This window comes from Phyllobates terribilis, unplaced genomic scaffold (assembly GCF_046119375.1).
Source record: "Phyllobates terribilis strain yellow unplaced genomic scaffold, ASM4611937v1 Scaffold_3__8_contigs__length_932513732, whole genome shotgun sequence".
NCBI classification, from domain to species: Eukaryota; Metazoa; Chordata; class Amphibia; order Anura; family Dendrobatidae; genus Phyllobates; species Phyllobates terribilis.
In genome coordinates this window covers 175,045,957-175,070,009 of record NW_027362763.1, presented here as the reverse complement: position 1 = coordinate 175,070,009, position 24,053 = coordinate 175,045,957, and positions in this window count along the sequence as shown.

Below are 24,053 nucleotides of genomic sequence, written 5' to 3'. Positions count from 1 at the left end.
GAGATTGTCGGCCCCTTTAGGATCCCTGAAGGCGCTAAAGATGAACTCCATAATGTATGTGGATTTTCTCAAACAGCACTTCCTGCCATGGTTCAAGAAGAAGAACCGTGTATTTCACAGCAAGATCATTTTTCTGCATGATAATGCACCATCTCATGCTGCACATAAAACATCTGCAACTCTGGCTGATATGGGCATAAAAGGGGACAAACTTATGGTGTGACCCCCATGCTCCCCTGACCTCTACCCCATTCAGAACCTTTGGAGCATCATTAAAAGGAGTGTCTATCATGGCGGGAGGCAGTTCACATCTAAGCAACAGCTCTGGGAGGGTATTCTGTCCTCATGCAAAACAATTGAAGCAGAAACCATCCAAAACCTGACAAATTCAATGGACGAGAGAGTTCAGAAGCTCTTTTCGAACAAGGGGTCCTATGTGAAAATGTAACATCACCTAGAATAAAGTTTTGAGTTGAAAACTGTTTGATTTCAGTTTCTAACAACCTGCTAATGCTTATAATTTCAAAAATGACCATTTTTTTGGTCTTTATTAAAATGAAAAGGTTGATCGAAAAGTTTGGGGGATCTAAGAGTGTGGCAACCCAGTAGTCATGATTACTTCGAATTCTGACAATATGAGGGTCATGCTGCAGGTAGTGCAGCAAGAAGGCACTTATGTGTCTTGCGCATCTCGGAGCCCCAAAATTATTTTCCGGTGTAGATGCAGCTAAAAATTATTATTAATTTTAAATCTGGTGAAGCTTTAGTATAGATGGCCTAATAGGATCAGTGCTGCACACTGCTACAAAGCCCAAATTATTTTCCAGTCAAGATACAGATAAACATGATTAGTAATTTTAAATCTGGTGGAGCTTATTATAGATGGCCTAATAGAATCAGTGCTGCACACTGCTACAAAGCCCAAATTATTTTCCAGCCAAGATACAGATAAACATGATTAGTAATTTGAAAGCTTAAAACGGTTGGTAGGGTGATTTTAACCAATCATCAAGCTTTTACTCTCCCCAGGATGACACAGGGGTAGAAAAGTCGTTTCGGATCCATGATTTGTTCATCTTTATGAACGTGAGTCTGTCTACATTATCAGTGGAGAGCCGCGTGCGCTTATCTGTCAGCACACCACCAGCAGCGCTGAACACACGTTCAGACAGAACGCTGGCTGCGGGGCATGACAAGATCTACAAGGCGTAAGTGGCTAGCTCCGGCCATTTATCCAGATTGGAAGCCCAAAAAGAGCAAGGGTCCAGTGACACACTCATGGCTTCAATGTTTACTTGGAGATACTCCTGTACCATCGTCTCTAGGCGTTGACTATGTGTCAGACTTCTTGTCTCCTGTGGCCTTGCAAAGGATGGGCTAAAAAAGTGGTGAAATGATTCCGCAAAATTGATGTTACCAGCAGATACTGTGGTTCTGTTACGGTTTGAGTGCTGAACACTTGACGGTCCCACGGTTGGCAAGTTGGAACTGTGAGATTCACTACGTGCACCACTGGTATTTTGTGGAAAAGCACATGTAAGATTCTGCAACAGTCTCTGCTGATACTCCTGCATGCGTGCATCCCTTTCTATGGCAGGAATAATTTCTGCAAATTTACTTTTGTACCGGGGATCTAACAGTGTGGCAACCCAGTAGTCAGGATTATTTCTAATTCTCACAATTCGAGGGTCATGTTGCAGGTAGTGCAGCAAGAAGGCACTCATGTGTGTTGCGCATCCAGGAGCACCAAGTCCCTGTTGTGTTGGTGGCGAGGTAACAATCATGCTTCCTTCCTCTGTCCTCTCCCCCCAACCTCGCACAACAGAAATGTGATCAAGGTCTCCCTCATCTGATGAGTCTTCCATCAGTTCGTCCTCCACTTCTTCCTGGGCTCCTGCACCTTCCTCACTAGTTTGGCTGCTACCATGCGCCCTGGTAAAACCATCTCCCCCACCCTCACATGCCTGCCGCCTTGGTGCTGCCGACCGTCTGGACCTTGCAGATGTTAGCCCTTCCGCATACAACTCCTCCTCCTCTACTTCCTCCACCTCCTCTTGTGCCACCACCTGACTCCGAATTCTGTTTAACATGTGCTCCAGCATGTAAATCACCGGAATAGTCATGCTGATAATGGCATCGTCAGCACTAAACATCTTCGTCGCCATTTCAAAACTGTGCAGAAGGGTGCATAGGTCCCTGATCTGAGACCACTCCTCCAGCGTGATTTGCCCCACCTCTGGATCTCGTTGACCCAGGCTATACGTCAGAGCGTATTGCACCAGGGCTTGTCGGTGCTGCCACAGTCGCTGCAACATGTGCAGAGTTGAATTCCACCGGGTAGGCACATCGCATTTTAGCCGGTGAAGTGGCAGGCCCAACGACTTCTGTAGAGATGTAAGTCGCTGAGCTGCGGGATGCGAACGGCGAAAGTGAGCACACAGCGACCGTGCCCTCTGCAGAAGGCCATCTAGTCTGGGATAGTGGGCTAAAAATTGCTGGACAACCAGGTTCAACACGTGAGCCATACAAGGCACGTGTGTGACATTGCCCCGGCGAAGGGCCGCACCCAGGTTTGCAGGATTGTCGCACACGGCCTTCCCTGGTTTCAGGTCCAGTGGAGACAACCATTCATGAAATTGGTTCTCCAGAGCTGACCACAACTCCTCAGCTGTGTGACTCACATTTCCCAGACATTTCAATGTAAAAACCGCCTGATGACGTTGAGCCCTACTGCCAGCATAGTAAGGAGGTGTGCAGGATCCCTTCTGCGCAGTTAGAAAGCTTGTGGCATGACCAGACAGGCTTTGGGTGCAGGTGGAAGACCGAGAGGAGGTTGAGGAGGCAGAAGCAGTGGAGGAACTTTGACATAAAGAGGATTGACGCACAACTCGTGGGGACGGCAAGACTTGGACAGCAGCCCCTTGTCCTGCTGTCACCATAGTTACCCAGTGCCCAGTCAGCGACATGTAACGCCCCTGTCCATGCCTACTCGTCCAAGTGTCTGTGGTGAAATGCACCCTGTCACACACAGAGTTTCTCAAAGAAGCGGTGATGTTGTGCGCGACATGCTGGTGGAGCGCAGGCACACCTTTCTTTGAGAAGTAGTGCCGACTGGGCATCTGGTACTGGGGCACTGCGACGGACATAAGGTCTCGAAAATCCTCTGTGTCCACCAGGCGGAAAGGCAGCATTTCTGTAGCCAAGAACTTGCAAATGGTGAAATTCAACCTCTTAGCTTCCTCATGGCTAGGAGGAAATGGTCTTTTTCTTGTCCACATCTGAGGGACCGAGGGCTGGCTATTGTGCTTAGACGGGGTTGATAAGGGTGTCCCCGGCAAACTGCCGGTCTGTGAGGAAGATGCAGGCGGACATGTTAGGTTGCCTTGATCTAAAGGTGGTGCTATCGATGTCGGACAGCGCTCAACACCAGCTGGTGTTACCACCTCCAAAGAAAATGATGACCTGCCAATCACGCTGGCTGTTGCGGGTAAAGAGGTGGCAGGTCTGCGCCCCAAAACAGGTGTGACTGCTGTCCCCCCAGTCACAGAGGATGAAAAGTCCGCGGATGCACAAGATATGGCAGACGGTGGTTGGCCCGGCGGGCTAGGCCGCATTGTAGCACACTGAGCTTCCCACTGCAACTTATGCTTCATGTCCATGTGCCGGTTCATGCATGAAGTACTCAAACTATGTATTTTTTGGCCTCTACTTAGCTTTTGCTGACAAATGTTACAGATAACACGAGTTGGGTCATCTTTATCGATCTGAAAAAATGCCCAGGCTATGCAAGGCTTAGCACCCATGCGACCTGAAGAGCCACCACGACTTGTGGTGAGAGGCAGAGTTGTCTTTGAGGATGCAGTTGTTGACGTGCTTCCAGTACTACGTCTCTGTCCAGGAAGGCGCAACCTGACCTCGTCGTCACTAGCATCTTCCTCCACCTCCTCTGCTGACCTCATCTCTTGGCTGACTGTGGGTTGACAGTAAGTGGGATCTCCGACCTCATCATCATCACCCTGTGCGTTATCACACCCGTCGTCCTCAGAGCCAACCTGTTCCTGCCCTGACAAAAAACTAAAGTTGTCGCTCCAATCAGGTATTTGAGTCTTATCATCGTCTTCCTCATTGTCTCCACCAACAGGAGTTACAGTTTGGGAATGAGGGTCTACATTATGGTCAAAACCTTCTGCGTCTGGTCCTGGATCCGACTCATAAAGATTCTGGGCATCAGTACAGATCATTTCCTCGTCTGGATTCACAGAAGCGCTGGAGTCGACCTCTGATTCCCAGGCTATAGTATGAGTAAACAGCTCTGCAGACTCAACCATCTGTTCTACCTCATACTCAGACGGGCAGCTGGAGATTTGGGAGCTGTGAGGAAGCAAGTGCGATTTGGGTGACACCTTTGAGGACTGGAGTATTTGTGATGTTGAAGTTGATGTGGAGGAGAGCCCACTTAAAGGAGCACTTGATATCCGTTGAAGCACCTGCTGTTTTTGTGCCTCATCTGGAATTTGTAGCGATTGGCGTGGCCGTAAGAAAGGGATCTTATCACATTGTCCGCTAAAAGAAGTAGACATTTTAGTTTGGCTGGAAGATGGTCTTTCTTCTGCAGATGTTACTGTTGCTTTAACACCTACCCCATGGACACAACCTTTTTTCCCCTTCCCAACACGCCTATTCCCCTTTCCACCAGCAGCAGGCCTTTTTCCACTCATTTTGGTGGTTAACTAATTCACAACTCTGGAGTTGTTTGCACAAAAAAACAATGGATGGTAACCGAGCAGAGCTGAGTGGCCAAACTGTGGTATTAGGCCAAAACTATTGGCTGGGTTAGATGCAGAAAAAAATTATTTTGAATTTGCAACCTGATGGAGGTCAGTATAGATGGACTAATACAAATAGTCCCACACACTGCTAGAAGCCCAAATATTTTTTCAGAGGTACTGTAGATGCAGATAAAAATTATTTTTAATTTGCAACCTGATGGAGGTCAGTATAGATGGACTAATAGACCAAGTCCCACACACTGCTAGACGCCCAAATATTTTTTCAGAGCTAGATGCAGAAAAAAATTATTTTTAATTTGCAACCTGATGGAGGTCAGTATAGATGGACTAATAGACCAAGTCCCACACACCGCTAGAAGCCCAACTATTTTTTCAGAGCTAGATGCAGAAAAAAATTATATTCAATTTGCAACCTGCTGGAGGTCAGTATAGAAGGACTAATAGAACAAGTCCCACACACTGCTAGAAGCCCAAATATTTTTTCAGAGCTAAATGAGGAAAAAAATTATTTTTAATTTGCAACCTGATGGAGGTCAGTATAGATGGACTAATAGACCAAGTCCCACACACTGCTAGAAGCCCAAATATTTTTTCAGAGCTAGATGCAGAAAAAAATTATTTTTAATTTGCAACCTGATGGAGGTCAGTATAGATGGACTAATAGACCAAGTCCCACACACCGCTAGAAGCCCAAATATTTTTTCAGAGCTAGATGCAGAAAAAAAAAATTATTTTTAATTTGCAACCTGATGGAGGTCAGTATAGATGGACTAATAGACCAAGTCCCACACACTGCTAGACGCCCAAATATTTTTTCAGAGCTAGATGCAGAAAAAAATTATTTTTAATTTGCAACCTGATGGAGGTCAGTATAGATGGACTAATAGACCAAGTCCCACACACCGCTAGAAGCCCAACTATTTTTTCAGAGCTAGATGCAGAAAAAAATTATATTCAATTTGCAACCTGCTGGAGGTCAGTATAGAAGGACTAATAGAACAAGTCCCACACACTGCTAGAAGCCCAAATATTTTTTCAGAGCTAAATGAGGAAAAAAATTATTTTTAATTTGCAACCTGATGGAGGTCAGTATAGATGGACTAATAGACCAAGTCCCACACACTGCTAGAAGCCCAAATATTTTTTCAGAGCTAGATGCAGAAAAAAATTATTTTTAATTTGCAACCTGATGGAGGTCAGTATAGATGGACTAATAGACCAAGTCCCACACACCGCTAGAAGCCCAACTATTTTTTCAGAGCTAGATGCAGAAAAAAATTATATTCAATTTGCAACCTGCTGGAGGTCAGTATAAAAGGACTAATAGAACAAGTCCCACACACTGCTAGAAGCCCAAATATTTTTTCAGAGCTAAATGAGGAAAAAAATTATTTTTAATTTGCAACCTGATGGAGGTCAGTATAGATGGACTAATAGACCAAGTCCCACACACTGCTAGAAGCCCAAATATTTTTTCAGAGCTAGATGCAGAAAAAAATTATTTTTAATTTGCAACCTGATGGAGGTCAGTATAGATGGACTAATAGACCAAGTCCCACACACCGCTAGAAGCCCAAATATTTTTTCAGAGCTAGATGCAGAAAAAAATTATTTTTAATTTGCAACCTGATGGAGGTCAGTATAGATGGACTAATAGACCAAGTCCCACACACTGCTAGAAGCCCAAATATTTTTTCAGAGCTAGATGCAGAAAAAAATTATTTTTAATTTGCAACCTGATGGAGGTCAGTATAGATGGACTAATAGACCAAGTCCCACACACCGCTAGAAGCCCAACTATTTTTTCAGAGCTAGATGCAGAAAAAAATTATATTCAATTTGCAACCTGCTGGAGGTCAGTATAGAAGGACTAATAGAACAAGTCCCACACACTGCTAGAAGCCCAAATATTTTTTCAGAGCTAAATGAAGAAAAAAATTATTTTTAATTTGCAACCTGATGGAGGTCAGTATAGATGGACTAATAGACCAAGTCCCACACACTGCTAGAAGCCCAAATATTTTTTCAGAGCTAGATGCAGAAAAAAATTATTTTTAATTTGCAACCTGATGGAGGTCAGTATAGATGGACTAATAGACCAAGTCCCACACACTGCTAGAAGCCCAAATATTTTTTCAGAGCTAGATGCAGAAAAAAAATATTTTTAATTTGCAACCTGATGGAGGTCAGTATAGATGGACTAATAGACCAAGTCCCACACACTGCTAGAAGCCCAAATATTTTTTCAGAGCTAGATGCAGAAAAAAAATATTTTTAATTTGCAACCTGATGGAGGTCAGTATAGATGGACTAATAGACCAAGTCCCACACACCGCTAGAAGCCCAACTATTTTTTCAGAGCTAGATGCAGAAAAAAATTATATTCAATTTGCAACCTGCTGGAGGTCAGTATAGAAGGACTAATAGAACAAGTCCCACACACTGCTAGAAGCCCAAATATTTTTTCAGAGCTAAATGAAGAAAAAAATTATTTTTAATTTGCAACCTGATGGAGGTCAGTATAGATGGACTAATAGACCAAGTCCCACACACTGCTAGAAGCCCAAATATTTTTTCAGAGCTAGATGCAGAAAAAAATTATATTCAGTTTGCAACCTGATGGAGGTCAGTATAGATGGACTAATAGAATGATGCTATGCCCAAAAGATTTTACTTCACTAGGTGCAGTAAAAAAAATTGGTATTCTATACACAGGTGTTATATCTTGCAACACAGATAGGCTACTCCACTGACTAACACACTCTGCAATAGGCCAAAAAGGATTAGCTTTGCTAGATTCAGCCAAATGCTGTGAAAAAAACTTGCACAGCACTGGCACAGACCTGCCTGGCAAAAACTGATAGGAACTCATGTAACCTAGTCCTGAAAAGGACTCCAATTACAATTAGTCTTTACTCCCGCAACCTATCTATTTAAGAGCACAGACCTCCCTGATAAAAGTCGTAGGAAATGCTGTAACCTAGTCCTTAAAAGGACTGCAATCACAACTATTCCCTACTCCCAAGCTATCTGTAGATTTGTGCGAAAATTGGCTTGAAATTAACAAGGTATAGCGCACACAGCAACAGCGGTGCCGTCTAATACGCAGCTGCAGCAGTGAGAAAATGGTGGCGACGGGGAAAATGGCTTGGTCTTATAGGGCAAGGACATGTGACATACACTGCCAATGACACATGCCCTTGCTTGTGTGAAAAAAAGCACTTCGCTCCGTGTGTGCGCTGCTGATAGGCTGACAGATTGCACCTCCCCACTGCAAATGCGGGAAAGAGAAAAAAAAATGGAGATCTTCATTGTTCCTGCAGAGATTCATCCCCTGCCCCTCCCCCCACCCCGCTGTACACTCAAACTGCGTATTAACATTAATTTTCATCATTACTGAGAAAAAATCCAGTTATGATTTTGGTGCACGAACAGTTATCGAACATAACCTCGAACAGCCGAATTTTTCTCAAATTGTTCGTGTTCGCCGAACGGCTCGAACACCGCCCAAAACAGCTCGAATTTGAGATTGGCGAACAGTTCGAGTAGAACAACGCTCATCTCTACCCACAACCAACATGGCTGCGGCATTACAGTGACTGGCTGGCAATCCCTGCATGTTCATTGGCTCTGTAAAGAGCGCCAAACATGCAGGGCGGAGACCCGAGCTCCCGCCCGAGTAACCCGGAAATGCTCGGTGCTCGCCGAACATCCCGAGTAGCGTGATGCTCGGGCGAGTACCGAGCAGTGTCGAGCATGTTCGCTCAACACTAGTGCTGAAGTAATTTAACATAGTATACATAATATTATATTACTTCTGCACACTAAAATAAGCATTTTAAAAAAACATAATTTATATATATTTAACCGGTGTATTCCATAACTATAGTGACCCGAATTATAAAAATTATCCTATTTATCCTGCCTGGCCAGCTCTGAAAGTAAAAAGAAAAACATTGACAGAATTGCTGTTTGTTTGTCTTGTTATACAGTTGTGCTCAAAAGTTTACATACCCCGGCATAATTATTCCTTTAGTAGCCTTGTTTCAAAGAATATGAATGATAACAAAAAACTTTTTCTCTACTCATGGTTATTGGTTGGGTGAAGCCATTTATTGTCAAGCTACTGGGTTTTCTCTTTTTAAATCTTAATGACAAGAAAAAACATCGAAATTAACATCCTGATCAAAAGTTCACATACCCCAGTTCTTAATACCGTGTATTGCCCCCTCTAACATCAATTACAGCTTGAAGTCTTTTGTGGTAGTTGTGGATGAGGTTCTTTATTTTCTCAGATGGTAAAGCTGCCCATTCTTCTTGGCAGAAAGCCTCCAGTTCCTGTAAATTTCTTGGTTGTCTAGCATGAACTGTGCGCTTGAGATCTCCCCAGGGTGACTCAATGATATTGAGGTCAGGAGACTAAAATGGCCACTCCAGAACCTTCACTTTGTTCTGCTGAATCCAATGACAGGTCGATTTTGCCTTGTGTTTTTGATCGTTGTCATGTTGGAACCTCCAAGTGTGTCCCATGCGCAGCTTCCAGGCTGATGAGTGCAAATTTGCTTCCAGCATTTGCTGATAATGTGCTGCATTCATCTTTCCTTAAACTTTTACCAAGTTTCCTGTGCCTTTGTAGCTCACACATCCCCAAAACATCAGCGATTCACCTCCGTACTTTACAGTAGGAATGGTGTTCTTTTCATCATCGACCTTGTTGACCCCTCTCCAAATGTAACGTTTATGGTTGTGGCCAAAAGATAAATTTTGGTCTAATCACTCCAAATTACCTTGTTCCAGAAGTTTTGAGGCTTGTCTATGTGCTGTTTACCGTATTGTAGGCGAGATACTTTGTGGCATTTGCGTATTAATAGCTTTCTTCTGGCGACTCAACCATGCAGCCCATTTTTCTTCAAGTGCCTCCTTATTGTGCATCTTGAAACAGCCACATCGCTAGTTTTCAGAGAGTCCGGAATTTCAGTTGATGTGATTTGTGGGTTTTTCTTTGCCTCCCAAACAATTTTCCTTGCAGTTGTGGCCGAAATTCTTGTTGGTCTACCTGACCATGGTTTGGTTTTTACAGAGCCCCTGATTTTAGATTTGTTAATCACAGTTTGAATGCTGCTGACTGGCATTATCAATTCCTTGGATATCTTTTTGTATCCCTTTCCTTTGTTTTACAGTTCAACTACCTTTTCCTGTAGATCCATTGACAGACAATTCTTTTGCTTTCCCAATGACTCACAATCCAGAAACATTAGTGGCTGGATGAAAGATGCAAGAGTCTGTCTGGATCCCAGAAACTCACCCAGCTTTTATGCACACACACTGATTACAAGAAAACAGGTCACAGGTGAGGATGTTACCTTTAGTAGCCATTCAAACCCATTTGTGTCAAATTCAGGGTCATTTGGATGTTTTTGGTTGTCATTAAGATTTAAAAAGAGTAAACACAGTAGTTTGACAATAAATGGCTTCACCCAACCAATAACCATTAGTGGGGAAAAAGTTTTTTGTTATCCTTTATATTCTCTGAAACAAGGCCAAGAAAGCAAATATTCTGCCGGTGTATGTAAACTTTTGAGCACAACTGTATGTCGAAAAGATATATATCCTCAAAATCACTGAAAACTACAATTTATTCCTCAGATATTAAGCCCTGAAACAATTCGATAACAGTAAAAATAAAAAAATCTGAAAATGTAACATGAAAAGCAACACTGGCTTTCCCTACATTCCTCTGGATCTGTGATTTGTCTGAAGGAGCAAAGAGTGAAGTCAGCGTTGATTGGCAGCAGGGATCGCATGACATAATAATGTTACCTGAGACCCAGGCAGGTTACTGGCGGTAACAAAGTGATGGTGAAAGTGCTGTTCGAGTAGTGCACAGAACCTTTAATTTTATGCAAGCTTGATATCACCATAATATCAACATAATCTGACTGACCTGAAGAATCATGTTAGCAGGTCACTTTTATAATACTAAGACTGCTGTAAAACAAACCTTTCTCCATTAACCTAAAATAAGTAGAACTGAGTATATTCACTGCAGGTTTATAATGCACTATGGAGAAGGGCGATATTTTAATCTTCGCCCTGGTCTTACAGCTTATTTAGAGAATACAGAGGGTGCTGATATCTACAATACCATCCTAGCAAAGATAGTACCGACTATCTGCCCATGTGATGATAGGTATCATGGAATCAAAAAGGTCAAAGCAGAAGAGAAATAGAAGTGAAATCTAAAATTTAAGAAATTGTGTTCCTGCCCCTGATTTCACTAATACCGTTCTAATACAATATGAACAAGGTTATGTGTCTTTTATATTTTATATGGTAATGTGTAATGCATAAGTAAGATGTCTAGTTTAAAGTATATACAGTAGTAAGACATAGGTAAATCTTAGGACATAACATAGACTCCGGGAAGCATTATAAGTAGGGATGAGTTGACGCATAGATGTTCGGGTTCGGCTGAATTTTAGTCCAAAGTTCAGTTCAGGTATCAGAACTTGACCTTGAACCCCATTAAAGCCAATGGTGACTCAAAAATTGGTGATGAAAATGGGCTAAAGGGCTGCAAAAGGAAGCAACATAGGTAGCAGAACAATTGACCTGCAAACAAATTTGAATAGGGAAATTACTTAAAATTACATAGAATAAAAAAAAATCAAAAATAATAATCTTGAATCAGGAGGGGGAGGTCCAAGCGGAGAAGTGGAGCAGTACCTTGCATGTGTAGTTTACTGTACTTGTTAATAAATACATTTTAAAAATTACGTGGGGTCCACCTATTTTTAATAACCAGCCAAGGGAAAGCAGACAGCCGTGAGCTGGTCTTATTACACTGGAAAGTGGCCAATATCCATGAATCTTCCCAGCCTATTAATATCAGACCCGACTTATCTGCTTTGCTGGTTATTAAAAATGGGGGAACCCTAAAAAATGTTGGGTCTCCCATATTTTTAATTACCAGCTAAGGCAAAGCAGACAGCTGAGGGCTGATATTAACCCTTTCCGACATGCGCTGTACATATACAGAGCTGCAGGAGCTGCATTCCCGCAAAGCGTAATATATATACGGTGCCGTGAACGTGTGGGCTCATGCTGAATGCCGCTGCGATCAAGTGAAGGTGTCTACTCTATATGAGAGATGACTCCCCGCAGCAATGCCCACGATTAGTGCTAGCACCGATTGCGTGCATTTAAGCCCTATGATGCCACTGTCAATAGTGACAGCGACATCGCAGGGCATCGCAGAGAGAGTGAACTCCCTCTGTACTTCCATCAGTAAAACACTGATGGAATCAAAACGTCGCAGGGTCCTTCAGGGTCCTGCAGGAAAGTGGCCTGTCAGCCCCTGCTCAGAGAGCAAGACCTGAGACGTCACCCCCTGCCTGTCAGACGCTGATCTGATGCTTTGCAGTGCAGAAGCATTGCAAAGTATTAGATCATCAATCCAATAGTGGGACAATAACAAAATAAAGAAAAAAAAAGAAAAAATATTAATTCAATAAATACATTAATCTGTGTAAAATAAATAAATAAATAAATGAAAAAAACACACATTTTTGGTATCACCACTTAAGGAACAACCTAACCTATTAAACTGTCCCACTAGTTAACCCCTTCAGTGAACACCATAAAAAATAAATGAAAAATAAGGCAAAAACTATGCTTTATCATCGTACTGCCGAACAAAAAGTGGAATTGAATATGAAGAAATAGATGAAAGTAAATACAAATGGTATGTCTGAAAACATCATCTTGTCCCGCAAAAAAAACAAGCCACCAGACAGCTTTGTCAGCAGAAAAAAAAAGTTACAGCTCTCAGAATAAAGCAATACAAAAATAATTATTTTTTTCTATAAATATTTTTATTGTGTAAAAGCGCCAAAGCATAAAAAAAGATATAAATATGGTATCGCTAATAAAACTAGTTCTTCACCTTCTGTTGATTTCTTAGTTCTGCCTCCCAAAGATCGCAGTAAGGCTCAGGATAAATGTGATCCAAAATATTATGTAAAATGTTCCCAATTAAAGCTTCAACTCCATTTACAAAAAAGCAAGTTGCCATTCAGGTCCATCATCTGTTAATGGAAATAAGGAGCTTCCACTTTACTGGTAGCACAAAGGCTCTGGAAAAACTAAATAGCTCCTCGCCTTCCAAAATAAATCCAGCAAATTTTGTGATCCCAAATTCAAATGTCTCCCTCCCTTCTGAGCTCCACTGTGTGTGTAAACCACAATTAGTGTCCACTTTTGGCATTCCTTTAGGGATGAGAGCCAGCCTAATTAACGGTGCATGTCTCCAGAGGCATGAAGTACTGGTCACTACAATGTTTTGGTCACTACAATGGCAGTTTGCAAACTTCACTTAGCAAAATCCACTACTGCCTGTTTTTGCAAAACACCCATGGAGTCAAAATCGTGACTACACCTATAGATAGATTCACAAAGAAATATAATTTCTAGTGATGGGCGAGCACTAAAATGTTGGGATGCCCGATGCTGGGGTCGAGCAACGAGCACAATGTAAGTCTATGGGAAACTTGAGCATTTTTCAGGTGGCTATCCCCGGCGGTCTGCAGAAGCCTAAAAATTGCCCAAATCGATGGAAACAGTGCTCAAATGACATGGGAACAGCATGGGGAAGACCCCTTGAAGCATTTATGGCCCCCAGGTCACTGCTGTGAACAACATTGTCAGAGGTATTATGCCACCTTTACGGACTCACAATAAAACATACAAAAACTAAACCAAAATGGATTTTCCTGAGAAATATGTTAATTAACATCCTTTCCAGGGTTATGACTTGTATATAAGGCAAAATAAATAACCAAAATTAAAAATACTCCTCCACACCTTGGGCTATGTTCACATGTAGCATTTTTGATGCGTTTTTGCACTTTTGCATTGCTTTCAACCGTGACAAATGCATTTACTGGGAGATGTCATTTTAACATTTTACAAACTTATCTGGCCATGTGGTGCGTGAGACATGATCAGACAAATCCTGTTTCATTTATTAAGGAAGGACTCTGTCACAAAGCCCTTTTTTATGGGGCCATCAGGTGGCCTTTACTATTCTTAAAGGGCCAGCAGTCGGCCCTCACTATACTTAGAGAGACATCAGCCGGCTATGCTTTGTTGTTCCCATTAATAAAGAGTGGGTCTCCTATACTATTATTGTGTGGTAGCAGGGCTTCTCAAAATTTGGACACACCTCAATAACCCATTGAAAATTTGGACGCACCCCAATACCCCTTTGAATAGACTTAGAGGAGGGCTTCCTGAAAACAATGTTCCCATTATTAGGAAGTGGGTCTCCCATACTGTTTACCTATGCAGTGAATGCAAGGGCTGCCAAAAATTTGGACCTACTCCAATGCCCCTTTGAAAAGACGTAGAGGAGGGCCTCCTGAAAAAAAATGTTCCCATTATTAGGAAGTGGGTTTCCCATTGTGTTTGCCTATGCAGTGAATGCAAGGGTTGCCAAAAATTTGGAGGCACTCCAATGCCCCTTGGAAGAGACGTGGAGGTCAGAGGGCCTCCTGAAAACAATTTTCCCATTATTAGGAAGTTGGTCTCCCATTGTGTTTGCCTATGCAGTGAATGAAAGGGTTACCAAAATATTGGAGGCACTCCAATGCCCCTTGGAAGAGATGTAGAGAGCGTCCTGAAAACAATGTTCCCATTATTAGGAAGTGGGTCTCCCATAGTGTTGGCCTATGCAGTGAATGCAAGAGCTGAAAAAAAAAATTGGGAGGCATTCCTTGGAAGAGACGTAGAGGGCCTCATGAAAAAATGTTCCCAATATTAGTAAGTGGGTCTCCCATAGTGTTGGGCTATGCAGTGAAAACAAGGGCTGAAAAAAAAACTGGGAGGCACTCCAATGCCCCTTGGAAGAGATGTGGAGGTCAGAGGGCCTCCTGAAAACAATGTTCCCATTATTAGGAAGTGGGTCTCCCATTGTGTTTGCCTATGCAGTGAATGCAAGGGTTGACTAAAATTTGGAGGCACTCCAATGCCCCTTGGAAGAGACGTAGAGAGCCTCCTGAAAACAATGTTCGCATTATTAGGAAGTGGGTCTCCCATAGTGTTGGCCTATGCAGTGAATGCAAGGGTTGCCAAAAATTTGGAGGCACATGGGAATACATCTCCCAAAAAAAGACACTAGATTTTAGTTTATGTTACGCTGCTATCGTTCGGTGGTGTTGAGAAGTCTGGCCCAATCCAGCCCTTGTTCATTTTTATAAGAGTCAGTGTGGCGCCCCTGCAGGTTCATTCGCCACAGAGGTACTGCATCTCACCCAGAGGTGTGGTATCTCACTCTCAGGTAAGGATAGAGTGCTGCCCGGTACCCTAACACCTGCATCCAACACATCCACTTCAGTAGGGCAGGGCGAGATTGCTCCTAAGGAAGAGCACAGTCTCTGGTCCCTGGCTGGAGTGGAGGGGAACCAAGTGAGGGGGAACCATTTAGTGGGTGTGGGTGGAGGAAGCAGTTTAGGGGAGCATGAAAGGAAGCTGTATAAAAGGGGAGCCATCTTGAGAGAAGGTGTTCAGTTGGAGGAGGAAAGTGAGGGGAGTAGAGGCTCTGCAGGAGCTCTGCTCCGGAGGCGGGCCTAGTGAGAGGCCCAGGAGAAGGAGAGAAGAGAGGAGAAGGAGCAGGAGAAGGGCTCCAGGAACAGAATGGATCCCAGGGGTATGGGAAGTGCTGGAGGCCACCCGTACGCCCGAATCTGCCAGGCGGTGGAGGGATCGAGCCGCAGAGGGGACCGGCCGCTAAACTAGTGGAGAATTACAAGGCTCAGCTAGGAACTGGAGGCTGCAGTACTTGCAAGGTGCAGTGGCCACAACCACAATTACATCGCCGAAAAGGTGGCCACAGAGGATCCAGGGGACTGCAGGTCACCAGACAAGACCCGAGGCTACCGGATTGGGACACTGATTGTGAGGCGCAGGGCAGGAGGGCGAGGGCCAGCGCAGGAAGACGACTGAGGAAGGCACATAGAAAGGGGTCCTGTCAGGCACTCTTGAGCTACCTGAGGGATTGCTGAACCCCTGCCTGGTGAACGCAGCACGACTTGGGAGGTTGTAGTCCGGAACCTGTAACCTGAGGACCTTAATAACTGTGAGTAAACTCGGAAGACTGCACCCCACTGTCTCTGTGATTATTATCCGCGCCATCACCCCTGCACTACAACGCCCAGCATCACCTATAACATCTACACTGCCCTGGAGCTAAGCTCTACCTGTGGAGAGCCACACCAGCTTTGCTGCACTAACATCAGCTCCAGAGGACCTGCTCCGCAGCGGCGGCTCCCTTTAGCCGCATACCACAGGTGGCGTCACTAACTTTGTACATAAAAACTATAAAATTCCTTTTTACTGACCACCCTGGGACACGGACCGGGTCACCGCCACTGTGACATCTTCCCCGGCAACGGCCGGCCCAGCACCGAGTACCCCACGGCCCAGTTGACAGGCAGATGCGCTTATCAGTTATAATTCCACCAGTGGCATTAAAAACCCGCTCTGATAAAACGCTAGCGGCAGGGCAGGCCAAGACTTACATGTTGTAGAGAGCCAGTTCATTCCACGTATCCAGCTTGGATACCCAATAATTATAAGGCACAGAGGGATGTTCGTAGGGTCAGCAAGGTACTCTCTCAGCATCTTCCCAAACTCTGCACTCCTTGTGAGAGTACCCCATGCCTCAGGGCCTGTGCAATGGGGGGGGCTGAGGAAACTCTCCCAGAACTTTGATAGTGTTCACCTGCCTCTGCTGGATTGGAGATGTGTCTTTCTAGGCTGTTCTCCTTGGTTTTCCAACGAACTGTGACCTCTGCCCCTGCGTTTTCAGATGGGAATTCTTTTAATAGTTCCGCAAAAAGGGCCTTCTGGTACTGCCCCATTTTTGTAGACCTGTCCGCCTCAGGAATAAGAGATATAAAGTTCTCCTTGTAGCGTGGGTCTAGAAGTGTCACCAACCAGTAATGACTGTCACTCAAAATTTGGAGAACACCAGGGTTACAGGAAAGGCAGAGTAACATAAACTCAGCCATGCGTGCCAGACTGCTAACAGGCAAGAATTCTGTGTCCTCACCAAGAGGACGACTGACCATACTCTCCTCCTCCCTGTCTTCAGGCCATCCACGCTGAACAGATGGTATGACAGTTGTGCAGGTAGTACCATCTATAGCGCATGAAACTAGCTCCTGTTCTTCCTCTTCCTCCTCTTCCTCATTGTCACCCAATCCATGTTGGTATGAGATGAAGCTGCGCTATGTGTATGGCTCCTTGCTCCATCCCATCGTGCACTGCCTGCAATGCATCCTCTTTGATTGTGAGCAGAGAGAGTTCCAGAAGACAGAGAAACAGGAAGGTGACGCTAATTATGGCGTGATCGCCGCTCACCATCTTGGTGGAGTTCTCAAAGTTTTGGAGGATGGTACAGATGTCTGACATCCATGTCCACTCCTGAGGTTTTATATGTGGAGTCTGAACTGAATACCGACGGCCTTGTTGATGCTGGTAGTCAACAACTGCCCTCTACTGCTCATAAATCCTTCCCAACATCTGCAGTGTAGAGTTCCCACATGTGGGGACATTACACACCAGTCGGTGAGCCGGAAGCTGCAAACGCTGCTGAAGCACAACAGTGGAAGAAGCAGTGGTGTCACCCACAGACACTGTTCCTGGACCCTGGGGTTCAGACCACAAAGTCGGGTGCTTTGCTGCCATGTGCCTGATCATGCTGGTGGTGGTCAGGCTGGTAGTTTTGCTACCCCTGCTGATGCTGGTCTGGCAGGTGGTGCAAATGTCCTTTTTAGGGTTATCGGTAGAGTCTTTAAAAAACAACCAGACTCGTGAAGACCTAACAGTTGTTCCTGCAACTTCTGTCGTCTTGGTGTTACGGGGAACACTTCTGTTTGCGGCCACCACACTGCTTCTTCCTGCCTGTTGTGGTGCTCTGCCTCCCTCCTACCCTATGTAATGCTGTCCTCGCTCTGCATGCCCTTCTGCCAGGTTGGGTCAGTTACTATATCATCCACCACCTCGTCTTCCACTTCCGCACCCTGGTCCTCCTCTTGACTTTCTGGCAATTGTGTCTCATCATCGTCCACCACTTGTGACACTTTCCCACCATCGCCTTCATATGACCATGGCTGCTCAAATATTTGGGCATCGCTACATGCGATTTCCTCTTGCCCCGCTTCAAGTGGACCAGTCGCGAAGCCCAAATCTACTATTGAAAAAGTGAACAGCTCTTTGAAATGTCCAAGTGTTTGAGCAGTTCTCTCTGGGCACTCGGCATGGTGGGAGGAAGAAGGATCAGGGTGAGGAATATGCGGTCCAAACTCACGGCTGAGACTTGACCGTGTGGAAGACAGGGTGGTGGTGGTGGTGGCTAAGTTACTGGAAGCATTATCTGCTATCCAACCAATAACCTTTTCACACTGCTCTGTGTTCAATAGTAGTTTTCTGTGGTCCCCTATTAATTGGGACAGGAAGGTCGAGTGAGAAAATGTGGGTGTTTGTTGTGGCACAATTTCAGCTTGTCTACAGCCTCAGCCTCTGCATGCACCATCACTGTTCCATCAAGTCCAGTTCCCCGCCCCTTGCAACGTGCCTTACCCATTTTAAATGGAGGGCAATATCTTCCACGCTCACTACAAATGGCTGAATTTGGAGCGAACTTATGTGTGATCCGTGTGACGGACAAACCACAGTTTTAAATAGCTGGCCTGTTGGTAACTATTTTTAACTGCAAACTGGTGTCAATAACTTCACTGACACACTGAAATTTTTTTTTAATGGAGACCAGAAAGGGCAGAATTTTCAGCGTAATTATATGGGATCCGTGTGATGGACAAACCACAGTTTTAAATAACTGGCCTGTATTTAACTATTTTTAACAGCGCCGACCTCGTGTCAATAAGTTCACTGACACAATTCAACAAAATGTCAATGGAGGCCAGAAATGGCAATATTATCAGCGCAATTATATGTGATCCGTGTGATGGACAAGCCACGGTTTTAGGTGGATTTTTAGCGTGGTAATATGGATAGGACCTGGCTGTATTCTGCAGTGCCAACAAGGAAATGGCGCTGAAAAATGGTGTCCTCTGGATTGCTTTTTAAGCAAATAATCAGAATTAAAATAAAAATAAAAATTATTCCTGGCCCCTGATACCTGGAGCTATTTCTACAAATATCTATAAAAGCACCAGCAGCAGACAGAACTGGACAGGAGCCTCTTGTGCTATATGCACTTCAGTTTTCTATATACCCTGCCTGCCTGCCTAGCACCGATATCTCTGCAGCTGGATTAGTCCTCAGAAGGACTGTTGGTTGAGATGGATATGTGTCTCTAATATAGTCTGGTATACCTACACTAACTAGAAACAAGCAAATCTCTCCCTAGCTCAGCAGCAGCTCTCCCTACACTGTCTGATTCTGGAAAGACTGTGACGAGCATGGCGGCGCCAGGTCTGATATAGACCTGATGATGCTGTGCAGCTAGCCAATCACTGTAATGCCACAACCAACATGGCTGTGGCATTAAAATGTGTGACAGACAATTCCTGCATATTGGTTGGCGCTCTAAAGAGTGCCAAACATGCAGGGAGGGGACCAGAGCTCCCACTAAGCAAACTCGGAAATACTCGGCGAGCGCCAAGCATTTCGAGCAGTAAGATGCTCGGGCGAGCACCGAGCAGTAGCATGCATGCTGGCTCATCACTAATAATTTCCAAAATGGGGTCACTTGAGGGGGTGTTCTGCTATTCTAGCATGTAGGGGCTCAGTATATGGAGTCCGCAAACTATTCCATGAAAATCTGCGCTCCAGGAGGCAAAAAGCTCTCTGTCCCTCCCGAGTCTCTCTATATGGCTCAGCAGTACTACACAGGCGCATATGGGGTATTTCTACATTCAGCAGAAATTGGGGGACAAATTTTGGTGCCATTTTTACCCATTTCCCAGTGTGAAAATGTAAAATCTGGGGCTAAAACAAAATTTTCGTGGTAAAAATGTAATTATTTTTTTCTTCACTGCATAATGATATAATATGCTGTGACACACCTGTGGTATCAATATGATCCCCTAGATGAGTTCATTGAGAGGTGTAGTTTGTAATATTGGGTCTCTTATGGGGGGGATTCTGCTGATCTGGGACCTCAGGGGCTCTACCAATGTCACATGGCACCAGTCCAGCAAAATCTGAACTTCAATATGGCGCTTTTTCCCTTCTGAGCTTTGCACTGTGCAATATACATCGGGACTAATAGTCCTTCTAAGGACTATTTCTGCCGACAGCGGGAGTAAGGCAGGCACAGTTTGTGGAGGGTGTATAAAGCAGAATAGGGTCCATTGCACGTTCTGTCTGCTACTGTTATAGATATTCATAACCTTAGATATCAGGTCTAATTTTCTTTCTGCTCTAATCATGAATTAAGCAATATAGTACACAATTTTTACTGCCCCATTTGATTGTTAGCAGAATACAGCCAGATTTGGTTGACTTTATTCACATTGCTGTATTGTGGAATCAGATAAACTTGTCCATCATCAGACTTGATCCGATATTACTGACATTTTTTGGAGTGTTCCAAATATTACACTCCATTTAAAGTCTGCCAGATGTGTGTTATTCCACCTTTTCACACTTGGTCGCTGATCAATACCATAAGGCCACTGCCTAAAACCATGGTCATCAGACATGATCAGATATAACTGCCGTAATAATCGTGACATTTTTTGGAGCGTTCCAAATATTACACTGTATTTAAAGTCTGCCAGTTGTGTGTTGTTCAACCTATTCAAATTTGGTCGCTGACCAATACCACATCTATAAGGCCACTGCCTAAAACCATACTCATCAGACATGATCCGATATTACTGCCATAATAATCGTGTCATTTTTTGGAACATGCAAATAATACACTCCATTTAAAATGGGCAAGGCGCTTGGCAAGGGACGGAAAGTGTACGTAATGGTAATGGTGCATGCAGAGGCCGAAGACGTGGGCAAGCTGAAATTGTGCTTGCTGAGGAAGCACAAAAAGCACCCACATCATGTCACCCTACCTTCCTGTCTCACTTTCTAGGGGGCCGTGGAACACCATTATTAAAGCCAGAGCAGTGTGAAAAAGTTGTTGGTTGGATAGCAGAAAATGCTACCAGTCAATTTGCCACCACAAGCACCCTGTCTTCCATATGGTCAAGATTCAGTAGCCATGAGTGGGAACCACATAATCCTCACCCTGATCCTCCTTCCTCCCACCATGCCGAGTGCCCAGAGACAACTGATACTACACTTGGACACTCCGAAGACCTGTTCACTTTCCCATTTATATATTCAGATCCCCACCCAGCCTGAATATGAACCAGTGGGGCAAGAGGAGATTGCATGGAGCATTGCCCAAATATGTGAGCAGCCACGATCACATGAAGGCGATGGTGGGAAAGTGCAATAACTGTCACAAGAGGTGGATGATGATAATGAGACACAATTGCCAGCAAGTCAGGAGGAGGCCTAGGGTGCGTACGTGAAAGACGAGGTGGTGAACGATGAAGTCACTGACCCAACCTGGCAAAGTGACATGCATAGCAAGAACAGCAGCACAGAGGGGGAGAGATGCATAGCACCATAACAGGCAGGAACAAGCAGTGGGGTGGCCACAGACACAAGGTGGGAAACCGTTCACCGGAACACCAACATGAGGGAAGTTGCCAGTCCAACTGTTAGGTCTTCCAGAGTCTGGCTCTTGTTTAAAGACTGTCCAGCTAACCCCAAAAAGGCCATTTTCACCATCTCCCATGCTGCATTAGCAAGGGCAGCAAAACTACCAGCCTGACCATCACCAGCATGCTCAGGCACATGACAGCAAAACACTTGACTAGTTGGGCCAAACTCCAGGGTCCAGAAATAGTGTCTGCAGGTGACACCACTGCCTGTTCCGCTGTTGTACGTGCACACCAATCCCTTGTCCATGCCTCCTGTCCTGCACCTGTCATGGCACGCTTGCAACCACGTTCACGTCCTTGTCCCAGCGCAGTGTTCAGTTGTCCCTATCCGAGGCCTTTGAATGCAAGACAACTACCGATAGGCCACAGCACTAAACTGTCACATTTCTCGAATGCTTGCATTTGAAATATTGCCTTTTAGGCTCATGTAGATGGAATCTTTCCGTATCCTCATGGTGGCGGCTTTCCCTTGGTACTCGTTCCCCAGCCGCCACTATTTCTCCCGGTATGCTGTCCTTGCATACACAATCACGTGTCCCAGAACATTAGCCGTGCCCTCAACAATGCAGTTGGGAAGGTCCACTTAACCATGGACACATGGACAAAAGCTTGTGGCCAGGGACGGTACATCTTGCTGACGGCACACTGGGTTAATATAATGGAATTCGGGACCCAGTCAGACCCTGGGACGGAACCTGTCCTCCTGATGCTGAGGAATGCGGGTCCTGGGTCATTCAGGGTTGCCCCCCCAGATTCTACAGCTCCTGCACCTCCTCCTCCTCTTCAGCCTCCGTCTCCGAAATGACCACATCAGTCGCAAGCTGGAAGCACTGCAGCACTGCCTCGCCCAAGTGACAACAACAGGCTGTGCTGAAGATAATATGCTTAGGGGATAAACCACACACCACTGCAGAATTGTTAACAGCTGTAAAAGAGCAGGCACATCTGTATCTGTCACGAGGCATGGTTGTGTGCGACAATGGCTGGAACCTGGTGGCTGCTCTGAAGCTAGGCAACCTCGCACACGTACCATGCCTGGCCCATGTGCACAACCTGGTGGTTCAGTGGTTTCTCAAAACCTACCTGGATGTGCTTGAGCTGCTTGTGAAAGTACACAACGTGTGTACCCATTTTCGAAAGTCATCTACAGCTTCGGCCACCCTCGCTGTGCTTCAGCAGCATTTGCAGCTTCCAGATTACCAACTAGTGTGCAATGTCACCACGTGTTGAAACTCAACCTTGCATATGTTGGGAAGGATTTCAGCAGAGGGCAGTTGTTGAGTACCAGCTTCCTCTATGTCTCTTCAAAGGGGTATTGGAGTGCGTCCTAATTTTTGGCTGCCCTTGCAGTCACTGCATACGCAATAAGAGTATAGGAGACCCACTCCTTAATAATGGGAACAACAAAGCATAGCCGGCCGATGGCCCTGTAACAATACTGAGGGACGACTGCTCGCCATCTAAGAATAGTAAGGGCCACCAGATGGCCTTGTAAAAGTAGGCTTTGTGACTTTCACAGTCCCTCCGTCATAAATGAAACAGGAAGTGTCTGATGATGTCTCACACACCACTTGGCCAGATACGGTAGCAAAATGTTAAAATTACATTTACTGGTGAATATATTTTTCACCGTTGAAAGCAATGCAAAAGTGCAAAAACGCATAAAAAATGCTACGTGTGAACATAGCCCAAGGTGTGGAGGAGCATTTTTGTTTTTTATTTATTTTGCCTTATATTGAAGTCATTACCCTGGAAAGAATATTCCTTAACATTTTTTCCAGGAAAATCCATTTTGGCTTTTTGTATGTTTTGTTGTGAGTCCGTAAAAGTGGCATGCTACTCTGACAATATTGTTCACAGCAGTGACCTGGGAGTCAAAGATGCTTCCAGGGGTCTTCCCCATGCTGTTCCCTTATTATTTGAGCACTGGGCCCATCGATTTGGCCAATTTTTAGCCCCCCTTCAGGACTCCAGGGGGGGCCACTGGAAAAATGCTAGAGTTTACCATAGACTTACATTGGGCTCGTTGCTTGGGTCAAGCACCCGAGCATTACAATTGCTCAACCCGAGCAACGAGCTTCCGCACATTTTAGTGCTCGCTCATCACCATTTTTAACCCTTCTAACCTTCTAACAAAACAAATCTATGTTTCCAAAATTGTGCTGATGTAAAGTAGACATGTGGGAAATGTTATTTATTAACTATTTTGTGTGACATAACTCTCTGATTTAAGTTGCAACATTTTCACAATTTTCACCAAATTTCCGATTTTTTCACAAATAAACGTAAGTCATATAAAATAAATTTTATCACAATCATGAAGTACAATATGTCATGAAAAAACATTCTCAGAATCAGTGGGATCTGTTGAAACGTTCCAGAGTTATTACCTCATAAAGTGACAGTGGTCAGAATTTAAAAAAAAAATTGGCCTGGTTATGAAGGTGAAAACAGGCTTCGGGGTGAAAGGGTTAATAGGCTGGGAAAGTCTATGGATATTGGCCTCTTC